At 40.3% G+C, this 14,544-nt stretch overlaps 1 protein-coding gene across 11 annotated transcripts in view; it reads right to left on the bottom strand.

Annotated features, from left to right (window-relative positions):
• Window positions 1-14,544, bottom strand: part of THRB (thyroid hormone receptor beta) — a 176,505-nt gene that overhangs the window by 116,365 nt on the left and 45,596 nt on the right. Inside the window, exon 1 of one of the 11 annotated variants that reach the window (XM_054816305.1) lies at window positions 14,340-14,362. The exons of the other annotated variants lie outside the window; for them this stretch is intronic. The gene's annotated coding sequence lies outside the window, so the exon portion shown is untranslated. Of the gene's footprint in view, window positions 1-14,339; window positions 14,363-14,544 lie in introns of those variants that run through there. 11 annotated transcript variants of the gene reach the window in all.

Raw genomic sequence — 14,544 nt, 5'->3', positions numbered from 1 at the left:
AGATGAGCAGATGACATTTAGAAAATGCGAGTTAAGATGCACGCTGCTTCTCTAGTAACCTGGGTGATCTAGTTTCACAGTCAATTGACTGCTTTCTTCTAAAATTGAAATCTGTTATTAGCTTTGTTCTTGTGTTGACACTGTTTAGCTTAATTAGCTAGCTTTCCTCTTTAGCAGCCCTTTCCCTGATGTATTTATTAAGAACCATCTTCTCATGCCTCAGGTTTTACTTTGCTAGCCTATTCTGCAAAGACATCAGCTCTCAGCAACGCTTTTCTTTCTGTATCTGTTCTAGTTTGAATTGTTCTTGAATTCAAAGCCCAGAATTACATACAGTGCAACACATGAAATTTCATTTTGTGCATTTTTCTTCAATGACCATAAAATTTCGATGCCTCCATCACCTTCACATTACCCCTATTCCATTCTAGATCCATATTTATCTTTCCAGGGGCCACATTACTTACCCGTTTAGGTCTGGAGATTTGCCTTGTTTTGATACAAGTTTCAAATACTTTTTAAAATATTTTCTCCACTTTTAAATGTCTAGGCTTTTTAGTCCGGCCAACTTCACTACCTACCAACCTCACTACCTTGTCTTCTTAATTTTGCAGCCTGTTCTTCTGTGAGAAAAAGTGTTATTTATGGACCTACGTTTGCTTATGTTTGTATTAAATTTGAATGTAAACAATTAAATGCATGCTTCATCCAAGCTTATTTTGTATAACCAACTCTCCTATAATGTCCTCATGCTACTTCATAATAAAATATGAGAGAACACATCAACATCTCAGTTCAGTAACCTTTTTTTTAAGAAGAAACCATATTCACTGCCTGTCACAGCTTGCACCCAAGACAGTCAATGTCCTAAGTTTCATAGGGATTGCATCTACCGAGACATTTACAGCTGTATTTCTACAACCAACATAAACATGCCCAAGACCCGTTGAGGCCAACTGGCACAGAAAAGTGCTACGCTATTAAACTCTCTCATCCTCCAAAACAGGGTGGCTGCTTCTAAAGTGCCTACTAGGAATAATCCCAAGATAACTTTCAAACTTTACCTGGGAATAGTTCAGGTGAGTTCCCATAAATATAAACCCAAACTACAACAGGGATAGTTAACAGTAGAAACAATTGGTCTCACAGGGCTGGGAATGCTTCCCAGCACCATTTAATTTACTAGAACAGACATGGCTATTGCATGAAGACCTCATAATGCCTGCATGACCCTGAGTTCTTCAGGACTACTTGTAGATCTTCATTAGCTTGTCATTCTCTCACCTTCCTTCTCAGAGACCAAAATAATTCTACTTTGTTTTGTTCCAACAGCGACCCTGAGATCGGTGTCTCAAGTTTCTTCTTCAAGATCGTTTTCGGCTTTGTGTCCATAGGGTGTTTCTTTGCTCCTGGAATACAAACCACCATTCTTTCCCCTAGCTAGGCACTGCTGACAGATGTGTCCTTTCACCTAAAGAAAAGGAGTCTTCAGATACACACATCTGCGTCTTCCTCATATCGCTAGGAATCCCAGATCTTCATGGGGTTTTTTTTCCTTCTTCCCTTGCTGCTGCCCAACTATCTTCTGTTTTCTCTCTCCATTTCCATAATTGCCTCCTTGTTCCTCCTCAGCCTCAAGTCTCTAGTTACCTCCTTCTTTCTGCTGCTACTCTTCTATTTTCCTGTCATCTGTTTCTCCCTTTTTCTCATGAGTTCTCCATCATAACAAGTCAGTCTTTCACTTGATTTCTCCACCAACAACTAGTGCCAGCCTCTACGCTGTGTTTATAGCCACATGCATCTGTGGTCAGCTTCCTCAAAGACCTCTCCCTTCCAACTACTATTTTTATATACAGCTGTGCATTCAGATCACCTCAGCTGCTTCTGCTCTTCCCTCATGTCTTTACCTCCCTGCCTCCAGCTGCATCTAAACTACTTGGATATGGTCTCCCCTGACTTCTGTCAGGTGACATTTCTATGTAAAAATAGATTCTATCAGGTAACACCAAAGACAGTAAATCTCCTTCTGTTCCTGCATCCAGTCTCAGTGTCTCTTCTGCTATCCATCCAGTGCTGCATCACTGCACAACCTTCCTTGTCTCTGCCTTCAAGGAAAAATAAATAGCACGGACAAAACCCATCCAGACTCTAAATTTTCATTAATGCTGGCCTTCTCTGACCACTCATTTTTTAACGTTTTGGCTACATCTGAAAGGCAGTCATCTGCCCAGTTTAATTTAAGCTTACTTAGATGAGAGGTTTCAGTTGTGATCAAAGGCAGAAAACCTCCTTCATATCCTTCAACTACAAGAAGTTTAATCCACTGATAACTGCAAATAGGTCCCACAAACCCCAGTGAAAGGAAGAGCAAATACAATGTAGGGCAGGAATTCTTGTACCTGAAGCTTTACTACAACTTAAAGAAAAATGGATGCCTACCTAAATAGAAGAAAATGAAAGTAGTGGGAGGAATTTCATGTCAGAGATCAATAAGCCCAGTCTGAGTAATCTTAATTTTCTGGTAAGAGGCTAGGTACTATGAAATAACTCCTCATGCTTGTGAAATACACACAAAAAAAAAGTTTACATGAACCTCAGATACAGAACATAATTATTGGAGTTTTCTGCAAAATTGGAAATGGTTGCAGAACCATGTGGCTAAAAGGAAAATATAGTTCAAGGATTTAACAAAGATATCTTTTCACAAATCAAAGTATAGAATCCAACCCTTGATTATTCCCATCAACAACATCAAGGAGTTGGATCATACAATCTAAACTGCACTTTATTGTTTTTTTCCCTTGAAACAACACAGATTTCATAGGACAAACAATAAGGACATGTGGATGTGCAAGAACAAAGCAGAATGCCATCTGAACATTTTTATTACATAATAAAAATAGCACTTTGTTTTGAGAACTGAGGGTTTATCAGTTTCACTTTCAGTGCAAGGTTTTCCTGCACATCCACCCGTGCAAGAAAGGACAAGCAATGAACTGCAGGAAAGTCTTGTGCCCTTAATGCTTTGGTTTAACTCCAGAACTTAAAACCCAGCAAGGCTGCAAAGTAAATACGGCACACCGAGACAGAAACAGAAAGAGTATGCCAACTGCTTTCATGTAAACAAGCAGCCAGGCATCAAATTTAATTGTCAATAACTGGGAGGATTTTCAAAGACGCAAATGGACAGTATATGCCAAATTCAAAAGATATTCGAGGTTGATGATCTAATTGCCTCTGTAAATCTACAGTTCCTGAAAGCTATGAAATATCCTTCACTGTTGTTAAAGATTTTGGAACATGTATCCACTATAAACACTATACTAATTATAATTAATTACATTCATTTTCTCTCGTAATTTCCACAGCGATTTTCCTAAATCAAAGCAGGCCAAGAATACATCCAAACAGACACTTCCTCTGCTGGGTCGCCGAAGCACGCTGTTGTACCTGGCCTACTGACCTCGGCAGACCTCTGCCTAAAACTGAGTTAGGACATCAGTGAAAATGAGTTTGAAGGGTTGTTTTTTTTTTTTTTCCCCTGAATCATCATAAAACCACCATGAGGTCTGAAACTGCTAGGCGTTTCTTGCCAGAAAACGTCCCTGAGACTCCAACAGTCTCAGGCAGTACAGGGATTCTCACGCTTCTGCACCAGCCTCACCTCAACTGGTTGCAGAAAACCAACTGACACCTCTCTGGCAGACCACATTTATCTGTTTTACTTTCTGTTACAATGTACAACGCAGAGATTGCTCCATGGATCCCAGTAAATAAAAGGAATCTTTTAGCTGGCTTTAAATTAGGGTTATTTTTTCCTTAACAATGCAGATGAAGGCACAGTCTCTGCCTCTGACCAGTGCTGCCATGAATATTTTTTAGAAAGAGTATACTAGAGTAAAACAAAAAAGAGTATGTGTTATTGTAAAAGCCTACATCATTAATTCCATACGTGATATAAAATTTATGGAGCTAAAACAAAGTGAAAGCCTTTCACAGTTCCTTCTAAAACTTTAGAAATCTTCCTCTGAATTCCCAGTTGCTTTGACTTGGTTTTTAGACTACTTCTTTGCCAGAGGTGCTGTATAATTGTTTATGTCTCATCTAACCTGAAGTGGAAGTTGAAATTCAACAAATAAATATGCAAATATCTGCTAGTGATTTGTACTTGCAAAATATAATCCCAATGTTTATTGCAATCCTATTTAAGAAGGTCCCAGCAGACATATTTCTAGCAACGGATTAAATGCCAATAGGATCAGATTTCCTAAGAGCCAATCGTGAAGGGCTAAGGAACCCATGTAAAGAAATTTCTGAACAAGATTCCAAAGATAAATCCTTTTGTTATGAAAAATATTCCAAGAAGTACGCTTAGCAGGAAAATGGGCCTGACTGGTTCAGTATTCAACTACTTGCCACACATTTACATCAAGGAAAAGCATTTTTCCCACCAGTGGAAGAATTTCATTACACGAAGTACAGGGAAAAGACAAGAAAAATTCCGTTGTGAAAGGACTCTTTCACCATTCCAGTCAAAGTGGATGTCTTTGACTAGAAGACAAATGGACAAACTGAAAATACGAAAATAAAAGATGATTAAAGATAGTGTATCTTCACCTAGCAATTGGTAACTATGTGTTCCAGCCAGAGAAAACACTGGGAAAGCTACCGGAGGAGTTTTCCTTTGGCTCGGGGAACAGATGAGCAAGAGTTCTCCTAAGGCATTGCTTACAAAGCCAAAAGCTGTTAAATTCAGCAGCGGCTGAAGCAAGTTACAACACAGTCTGCTCCAGCCTATGCGGACAGAGCCAAGCTGCAGCACAATAACATCTAGGGGAAAAAGAGACAGAGGAGAGAAAACATACCTGATGGTTTTATCCCAAGTCTGAACCGGACTCATGGAGCTGTCTCAAGGAAGTCAGAATACGGAGGCAGAAGAGGCTTTTTGCTCAGAGAGCGCTCATCTCTAGCAGTGCAGATTTTTACAGTGGTATTTTCTAGTGTTTATTCAAACAACTTTTCAATTCCCAAAGAACAGAGACACTTTCTTTGGAAAATTATACCACTTGCTGTCCTTGAGGAGGACTTTTCCAGTCCAATAAATTGCATCTCTCCTGACATGCATTCTTTCTCAGTTAAGCTAATTTTTCCTATACGCCACTTTACCATTCCAAGCATTTTGCTGAAACCATCCTTACAGCACTGCTTTCCTCATGCTCTTCTCCTACACAAAACCTCTCTCTTCATCTGTCCTCACACATTTCTTCATGTCCATGGTTCATTTTCCTTTCTCTTCTCAGAATTTCAGTTAAACCACATAAAATGATGCATAAAGACTAGAGGGAAGTTTAAAAAGCCACGGGAGTGAAGAACAGGCTGGAATTGCGGATAGCAGTTAAGGGCTGTTTTCTGGTCAGCTGGGCAGCTCTAGCTCATTGCATAAGCATGAGTGTAAAATCACGCTGCAGCTTCAAATAACTCCTATTTGTGCGATTTCACTTAATTTAAGAATTAGTTGGAGCAAACTGTACTGACATTCTAAGGAAGGCAGGAAAAGTTAAGAGGATCTAAAAGGTTTTGATACAGTGAGTGTGATACTATGCCAATCAGAACCAGTCTTTAGGATCTCATAAGAACAAGAAGTCACTGCAGGTTCTGTTTTAATTTTATTTCAGGGAAGCAGGGAATAATAAAATTTAAACAGAATTATGAGTGCTAATACATTTTACAGCAGTCTTCGTGTTTAACTTCTGTCTCTTCCTATATGTGAAAGCTTTATCTTTAGAGAACTTTTGGAAACACAGAACATGGAATCCACCCACGCAGAATGGGAACCCACCAGGGTCAGCCTGTCATTTTCCCACTGAGGACAGGTTGCCGAGAGAAGTGAGCACTCCCTGCCATTTTCACTTACCTTTTGCTGCCAGCCAAGCTGGAGCTCTTCCCATAAATCCCAGTAATTTCCAATCAGTTGATTTTCAGAAATGGAACTTTGGCCAGAAAAACACAACTTCCTATACCCCAAGAAATTCAGAGCTAGCAAACATCTTCATTGTGCCTACTTATCTGGAAATCTTGATGGGTTAGGACTCTCGTTGTATTTTAAAGTGACTCTATACTGAATTTTTTATTACCCTGTATGTCTGTATGTTTTACAAACCCACTCTGTAACTGTGACAAGTAAGGCTCTCTGAACCAGCCCCAATCAGGGGTGAGACTAACAGTGTGTGTGGTTAGCATCTTAATGTAAAGGAAGTCAGAAATGTCAAAACTTGCCAGAACTGCTCAAAAGGATTCTCTCTCAGTACTACACATCTACTATAACTAAAGGACTAAGACACGTTTTAGCCTGACATCCTCAGTCAGCAAAAATTCAGTACTTCTTTTCTGTGGTGACAGTCAAGACATGGCAGAGAACATTTTCCTTGGTTTCTGGGCGACCTTTATGGAAACCTGCTGCCTTTCTGTGAGGCACACACGCATTTCAAGTCTAAGTTCAGAATGTACAATTTCCCTCGCTGAAATTTTATTATTTTACCTTTACCTCTGCTTTTTTTTCTGTGATTATTAAATCAAAGAAGGGATGATTGTTTTTTAAATTAATTTGTGAAAGGACAATGAAACATGCTGATGGCTAGAAGGATGGGAACGAGTTTCTAAGAGATCAAAAGACCGAGAGCATTAACGAGCAGATGTGTCCCGAAAGTTTTCTTAAATGTAAGCATGATGACTGTCTCAAGACGGATTCATTACAACTACAAGTCTGCCTGTCATGGTACCAGGGAAGAGTCCTTACTTACTCTTGAGCAGAAAGGGAAAACAGCAGAAGGAGTCTCAGTCAGCAGTTCACATTTGAAGGAAAAATACAGCAGGCTCCATTTAGTCCTTGCTCTCTCTCCAAACAAAATCATCCCAACTGAAAACACAGGAGGAGCAAGAAATTTAAGTACTCATCTCCCATCCTCCTGTCTGATGAGGACCACGGGAGGTGCGGCTTTCGTAGGGAGCCATCTCTGACCCCCCAAATGCACTCCGACTCCAGCGGTACCCAGAGCCTGCAGAGAGCTCATGCCCTCCAAGGGCCAAACTCCTGCCACTGCTCTTCACAGAGCTGCTCAGATAAGAACTATTCCCTGCACACAATATCCTTTTGGACTATACAAGGGAAGCCTCTGAATAAAGAGCCTAGCATATCACGTAAGATCAAGGAATTAGAAAGTAAGTGCGACTCCCCAGAGTCATTAGACCATCCCCTTCGGTCACTGACTTGGGCTGGCACAGCTGAGGTAGCTTTGCAACTGGAAAGCAAAGCATTTGAGACTGTATTTCTTCTTTTTTTATTTTCCCATTTTCCCCCCAAGGTAATTTTAACTGATCTAGTTCACCATACAACTCAAATCAATCAAACAGGCATGCTGGCTTGCAGTTTGGTTTACATTTCTCTCTTTGGGTTCTTTTCCTTTTTTTTTTTTTTTGTTTTTGGAGGGGGGCTTTTTAACTTACAGATAAACTGTTCTCTGTCAGGAACAAAATTAGCCATCAATCCTGGCTGGATGCACCTAAAATCCATTTTAAAAAAACCTCTAGGATATACATGCATTTTACTTTGAACTTCCTGCTAGATTGCATTTGCACTTACTTGAGTAAAAAGTTAGAACTTCTACATCTCCCGCTGCCTGAGGGAACCAAAAATATTAGCGCTGATTAAATATTTATTTTGCAGCAACATGAAATCTATCATGCTACAGAAAATTATTTTGAATGATACCTCTTCAGCAAGGCTGTGACTTACGGCTTTTCCTCTTACTAAGTTACACATTTAATAAAAATACAGCTGGGCCAAGAAAACTCTGTTTTGTTTTGGCAAAGCATCAGACAGCACCTTCTGGTGTGCCAACACAGGCAGAATCTTGTCTAACTGTGGGATGCTCTTGGATTTACTACCTATTAGCGAAACTATTAAGAAGCACTGAAAGGTTCCAGCCCCTTTTACGTATTTTCAGTCGAATCTCATGAGTTTGCACGCTCTCGGTTTGCACACAAAAATATAGCAGTCTTTTGCCACCTCTCAGGGAGAAATTAATAGGAGAGTGTTAAGTCTCATGTTACTAGGACTTCATTACTTTTACAAGCTATGCTAAATAATTAAACTGCACTTGTCAAATAAGTGATTAGAGAACATTTTGTGCTGTGGCGTATGTTTTTACTGTCTGTTTACCTCAATTGACAAAATTAAATCATTCCCAGAGTCTCCCGCAAAAAACTAAGACCCTAAACTTGAAGAGGGGGAGAGCTGTGGGAATCAAATAGGATGTGATTAAAGAAAGAGCGCTGGATTAAAGCCACAGATGAGGAAATTGAAACAACAGAACCAAAACTCGCTCTGAGGATGTTGCTAAATGAGAATGACCTAGAAGCAAATCTAGCTAACATCACTTAGACCCGTAGCAGGTTCTAGACAGGCTTTCTATGGGGTCTCAGACCATTAAAGTGGGCAAAATGGCAGAGAATGGGTACATGTTGCTTAGAGAGACTAGGGCTAATGATCTTCAGTGAACATTGCCTTTCTCAACTTTCAATTTACCTTGTTACCCATGTGCCTGTAACTAGCTGTACATTCGCATGGATATTTCAGAGCACATGCCATGTTCTCATACACTTTCACAGCAATGCATATTTTGGGGGAGGAAAGGCTTTGGATAGTGTAAGTAGTAGGGTACAGTAATCTGAAATATTCTGTAGTAAACAAAAGCCCTCAGGGCTGAAATAGAGGGGCTACTGGGGGAAATGACAAAGGTAGAAGAATTAGACTAGCAACCTACCCTTTCACCATGTTCAGAAGGCAAGACTGTTTCCGTAATGCCAAAAAACAAACAGAATTTCTGATGTGGTGCACGTTGTCCTATCTGCCCCTCTTCTCCACAGGCAGGTTTTAGGAGCCCACTCCGTTCAGCGGGACGACCCACACAGCCATATGAAGCAGATGTAGCCAAACGAACAGCCGTCTCGCCCGCTGATGGGAATTTATCCGTTTGGCCAACCTGGCAATTTTTCAGAAGCAGTCTTCTATGGTTATTCAAAACAAAATGCTGTTCGGATGCAAATCCCTTCTGGTAGCAGCCAGACATATGCTGTACCAGCCTGCTGCTACCGGAGCAACATCCGACCTCCCAGGGCTGCAGCAAACAGCAGGACCTGCTGCCCTGAACATCATCGTGATGTTCAAGTTGGACTCCATCAATGAGCACATACACACAATCTGCTATTTTTCAAATGTACTAGTCACCAAAAGCCACATTTCCATTAAGTGGGAGAGAACATTCCGGATGCTCCCATTTTCTCATGGCAGTAGAATTTCCCTGAATCGACACTTTTTGCAAAGTTATGTAACAGTGAGCACAGCACGCTTAACTCTGATGTGAGCAGACATTGTGAGCACAGTATAAGCACCAGGGTACCTCTTTACACCGAATGGTGCTCCAACCCAGCATGGGAATTTAAAAATAATTTAAAAAAAAAAGATATAGTTATTTCTTGGAAGAGAAGAGCAACCTACCCAGGCAAAATCGTAGATTCTTGCATAGGCGCTATTAAGTAAACAAAGTGCAGGAAACAAGATTCAATAGCTTTTACATGCAGTAAAACTGAGCTTTTAAAGCAAATGCAGTTCTTCAATACAAATAACAAATTTGGGACTAGCAGTACATTGGAAACGAGCCAAAGGAACTCCCCAGACCTCAACATAACTCCTCCTTCTCATCATCTGGAGTGCTTTTACAGCGTTGCCTGAGCAGAAAGAAACACCACGGAAGCTCTCAGCGATAACCAAAATCAATTTTGCAGCCCTGCGTACCGCTGTCCAGTAGAGGTGTTTCTTCTGTGGTGTAAAAAGACTGTTTTCCTTTACGTTAAATGATTTAGCCACAAGCTTTCGCACAGAAGAAAACAGCAGCAATTTGATGGGTCAAATACATTTACTAATGGAGACAGCAATTTTCTTCTGTGGCACAGCCTCCTACACTCCTTTTCAGAACTGAAGTATCCATTAAGAGTGACTCAGTGGTAGCAAAAACATGTGAAAAAAAGACATCCTGAAGTTTGTTTTTAAATACTCTCCACAGTCAGTATTATGGCTATCAGGAATTTGTGAAAACCATAGGCATGTAGTATATTTTCAAGAGAGATGATACATAAGAAACTTCATACTAAAAAATCACAACTGTTATTGCACAGCAACCAGCCAAATATGTTTGACTCCTCCTGACTAACCAAAGTCGTCCCTCCTTTCTACTTTACCACAGCCACGAATCCCTTACCTACCAGCAAGGGTAATTAACCTTTTCTTATCCTTTTCCAATCTATTGCCCTCCCTCACCTTTCTCTTTCTCTTGGATGTCCAGGTAGCCTCCATGTGCAGGGACACAGACTTCTTTATCTCAGCCACCTTATTTTAGGTTATCAAACAAAAGGGTATTTCTCTTCTCTATTTTTGCTCTCCTTTTGTTTCAGTCTAATAATTTTCCCAAATCTGGTTTAGACTGCAGGTGTCAAAGTCAACCTCTACCAAACAGTGACACCTAAAGTATCAGGAAGAGTTTGTGCGTGTCTTTGTACCCGTCACCTCCGTGCATTCATAACCCAACTGCATTATGCCAGGCACCCGTGTGCTGCCTCAGGCTGCCCCACCTGCCATCACAACTGACACGGGATGCCATGGCTCTAACTGACCCACGGCCACATGTAAAACACACGTGTAGGTTAGGCCAGGGAGGGAGAGCGATAGGGATGGTCAGAGTACAGGAATGACAAGTCAGGTTCTGAGCGCCCACCACCTACCAGCAAGTCAGGTATCATGCACACCAGGACACGCAATCCTCGAATGTGCCTGGGGTCACCCTCAAATTACCCTAGAGAGCTCTGATTTCTTAAATTTTTACAGAATAGCTTTCTCACAGGTCTTTCAACAGAGCCAGAATTGCATGAAAACTCTCTGAATAATTTTTTATGCCCGCATATGGCCCACACTACTCTTAGCTATTGCTCCTGTCATATTGCTGCGGAGTTAAATTCTACATTCCTGCAACAGATGCTATGCTACATAAGTGCCGTAGGATGACATCATTCTGATCTCAGATGGATTCTTTCATTTGCAAGGTTTTGCATGGTAACTCCAGATTAATTTTGGATGTTAAAATTCATGAGTTTATCAAAGTAACAAAAAGGAGTCACGGCTATTTTTGTTCAACACAGTGTTTCGTGCTTCCTCTAGCACAAAATTACTTTTTTTATCAACCATTTTATGTATTTTCTGTGAAAAGAATCTGCTGCCTCTTATCCAGTAAAACAGGGATGCACTTCCCTGCAGCTGATGAGAACTGAAAGACAAGCATCCTCCACTCTCTCTCAGTATCCCGTGCAGGTCCCAGAACAAACATACAAGTTATTACTTTTTCAGTTTTGGGGAAAGCAGATTATTTTCTACTAGGAATTTTACATAATCTGCTAAAACTTTACCCTGCCCTTTCTAGTCATATGGATATTAAGACTGGCTGTAGAAGATCCCATGTTAAAGCTGATGGTATTATACTCACAGAATAACTGAAGAAAATTCTGAATTAATTCAGGATTTCAGTTATATCACAGAAGGGATTCAATAAACATGATAGATAAATTATTACCTTTCGGTGATCTCAACAGAAAATGCAAGCTACTAAGGCGAAATATTAGAGGATTATGCGGAAAGATGTGTCTATGGACTGGTCAGACACGAGCAGAAATTGGCTCAGTACTAGTACGTACAACTGCAGCATGCAAAACCTGCAAACTCAGTGGCGTTGCACCTACCACCGCATTTTGTCAAGGATCTGCTCAAAGACTTTTCAACCTTTCACCACTGAAACAAGAGTGACCTGCTCCAGCTCTGATTTTGGAAATCCTGTGGCTGCCTGTACCACATAAGAGCCTTTGTTGGTGGAGATGTGGATTTAAAAGGCCTGAAGGAACTTTTATGATAATCTGGTCTGATTTCCTGCCTGGCACAGGCTATAATACCTCACGCAGCAATTTCTTTACAAAGCACAAGAACTTGTAACTCTACTAGAAGACACTTCAGAAGGAGATCTAATCTTGATTTAATTACTCCAAGTGATCTACCACATTCCTTTCGAAGCCTTCCCAATGGTTAATTACACCTACAGTATCGTATATCCAACATGAACTCCTCTTGCTTATCTTGCTGTGTTTTTGTCTGTTGGAGCCCTATCCTATCTCCCTACATGGATATTTTTAGATAATAACCACATCACACCTCAAAATTCTCTTACCCGAGATAAATAGTTTGCCTGCTTGGCAAATCAAAACAAGGATTCCTGAATCCAACGCGCAGCAGCTGCGGTGGTATCATAGATAGCTTTTGACTATAGAGACTACAAGAGAAAAGTCAATGCAAGTGCAAGGGGAAGGCACTGAGCATCTTCTTTAACAAGCTTTTCCAGCTTTCACAGCAGTCACCCCTTTGTAAGACCTCGAAAGTTGGGATAAATAGCACTGCAATCTGGAGAGTTTCATTCTTAAGCTAATTGATAAATTCCAGCTCAAACCAGATCAGTAGTTGCTAAGTACTATAGTTAACTCACAAAGAAATAGATGGCTGATGGCAGGTGGTTTTCTATTACTCGTATGTCAAAATCACATGAAAATCCTGCTAACAGAACGACCCAGTACCTCTGGAGGCACTGCCAAGGCAGAAGTCCAGGAGTGAGCAATATGTACCCTAAAATACTTCCAGTTGTGACTCTGGGAAACAAAATGAGTAAATTTCCACTACTGCTGTCACGCTATATTACTTAGACATTTATATTACTGTAGCATTCAGAGGCTCCACATAAGGCTCTCTTGTGTTAAGTGATCAACTACAAACAGAGCGAGCTTAATTCGCTTTTGCAACGTTTGCACAGTTCTTGTACGGCTGAATCCTGGTAAGGAGACAGAAGGAGGACTTGTGTCCTCCCTGGATCACAGACGCTGATGAGATCAGTGTACAAAGACTGCTCAGAACTAGAATTTCTTCTGGCATTTACTAAATCCCTGTACTACCCATGTAATTCTCAACACATTATAAAGTTCCTTAGCTTCCTCAGCCCTATTCCAGAAGGGCTTTCAGTCCTTCACACTGATTTGGTGCAGAACAGCAACATCTTGCTGTCTCGGAGATGTATTATATGTGCACACACCTTTGTAACTGCAAATACATGAACATACTCTCCATGTACTAATAGAAAGCAAGAATATGCAAAGCTAGATTGTCTGCTATTTACAACATCACTTTAAAATTTTCCACAACAAAAAAAAAATGTGATATGACACCTCATTACTTTTTCACAACAGTTCTGGTTTTTCCATTAATATTTCACATTTCTACTCACTTGTGGTTTCAAACAGTTTACATTTTGCATAGCTTAACTGTTGGGGTTTTTTAGCCTCCCTCCTCCCTATTCCAAGGATGCCCCTGTGCAAATCAGGAACACCGTTTATATAGAAGTATCAACTTTTACCGGTTTAAGATGTCAGCGGGTTTAAAAAAACATTCATTTTAATCACACTTCCATTTGGAAGGCGTTTGACTTGAAATAGGTGCACAAAATCCAGCTTAACAACTCTGCAAGCTTTTACTTTAACCACCAATAAAAACCAAAACAGGCAAATATGGGAGGAAAGGAAAACAGTAACCAACACCACTTCCCTTCCTCGGTATCCTGTGAATCGTTATTAAAATTGAAACTATTACCTGTGACTGGAAAGTAATTACATATTTCTGTAATGCTCTGAACAGGTTCATACTGCAGCTGCCAGTCAGAACAACTTGCTATCGGACACCTGGTTATGTTATTTGACATAGCTGCTTCATTTTCTAGATAACACGGCTGACACGAACGTCAGCATCCTCACTAGCAATGAAAGAAATAAAGACATAAACCCCCCCCTTTTTTAACACCCCTTTTGGTTAGTAATGTATTGAAAGACCTTCTTCTGCCTTTTGCTTATCTAGCAGATGCTTAGCAAATCCATTTCCAGAATGCAGCCTGTATCATGTTATATGGAAGAGGAAATATTCACTCCCAGAGGAGTTCATTCCTCCTCTACAGACACATTTATTTAACTATGTAACTCAAACTCCCACCACCACAGCTCAAAAACCCAAAAATTTGCTACAAAGCTACTTACTTTATCAGCACATACTCTAATATTTCATTTTCAAACTGCAAAAAAGTTCTCCTTGTAAGTGAAGATTTTAACTGACTGTGTAGTGAAAACTATAGAGTTTGCTGAAAAATAATTACCTGTAAATTCCTTATAGGCAAAAAGAATTTTCCAAATCTACGCAGGTATCTTATTTTGACTGAAAGAGCAAATAGTGGTTTAGCGACAATAAAAAAAATAGTCAAATGTTGTTACACTCATTCTGCAGTACTGTCCCTTTTCCTTTTTGTGCTTTGACATATTGACCCACATGACGTCTAGGATCTACTCTGAAATGCTGAGCAG

Source organism: Grus americana, chromosome 2 (genome assembly GCF_028858705.1).
Source record: "Grus americana isolate bGruAme1 chromosome 2, bGruAme1.mat, whole genome shotgun sequence".
In the NCBI taxonomy this organism is placed as follows: domain Eukaryota; kingdom Metazoa; phylum Chordata; class Aves; order Gruiformes; family Gruidae; genus Grus; species Grus americana.
The sequence above is the reverse complement of the archived record's forward strand: the minus strand, read 5'-3'. Positions and strand labels throughout refer to the sequence as shown.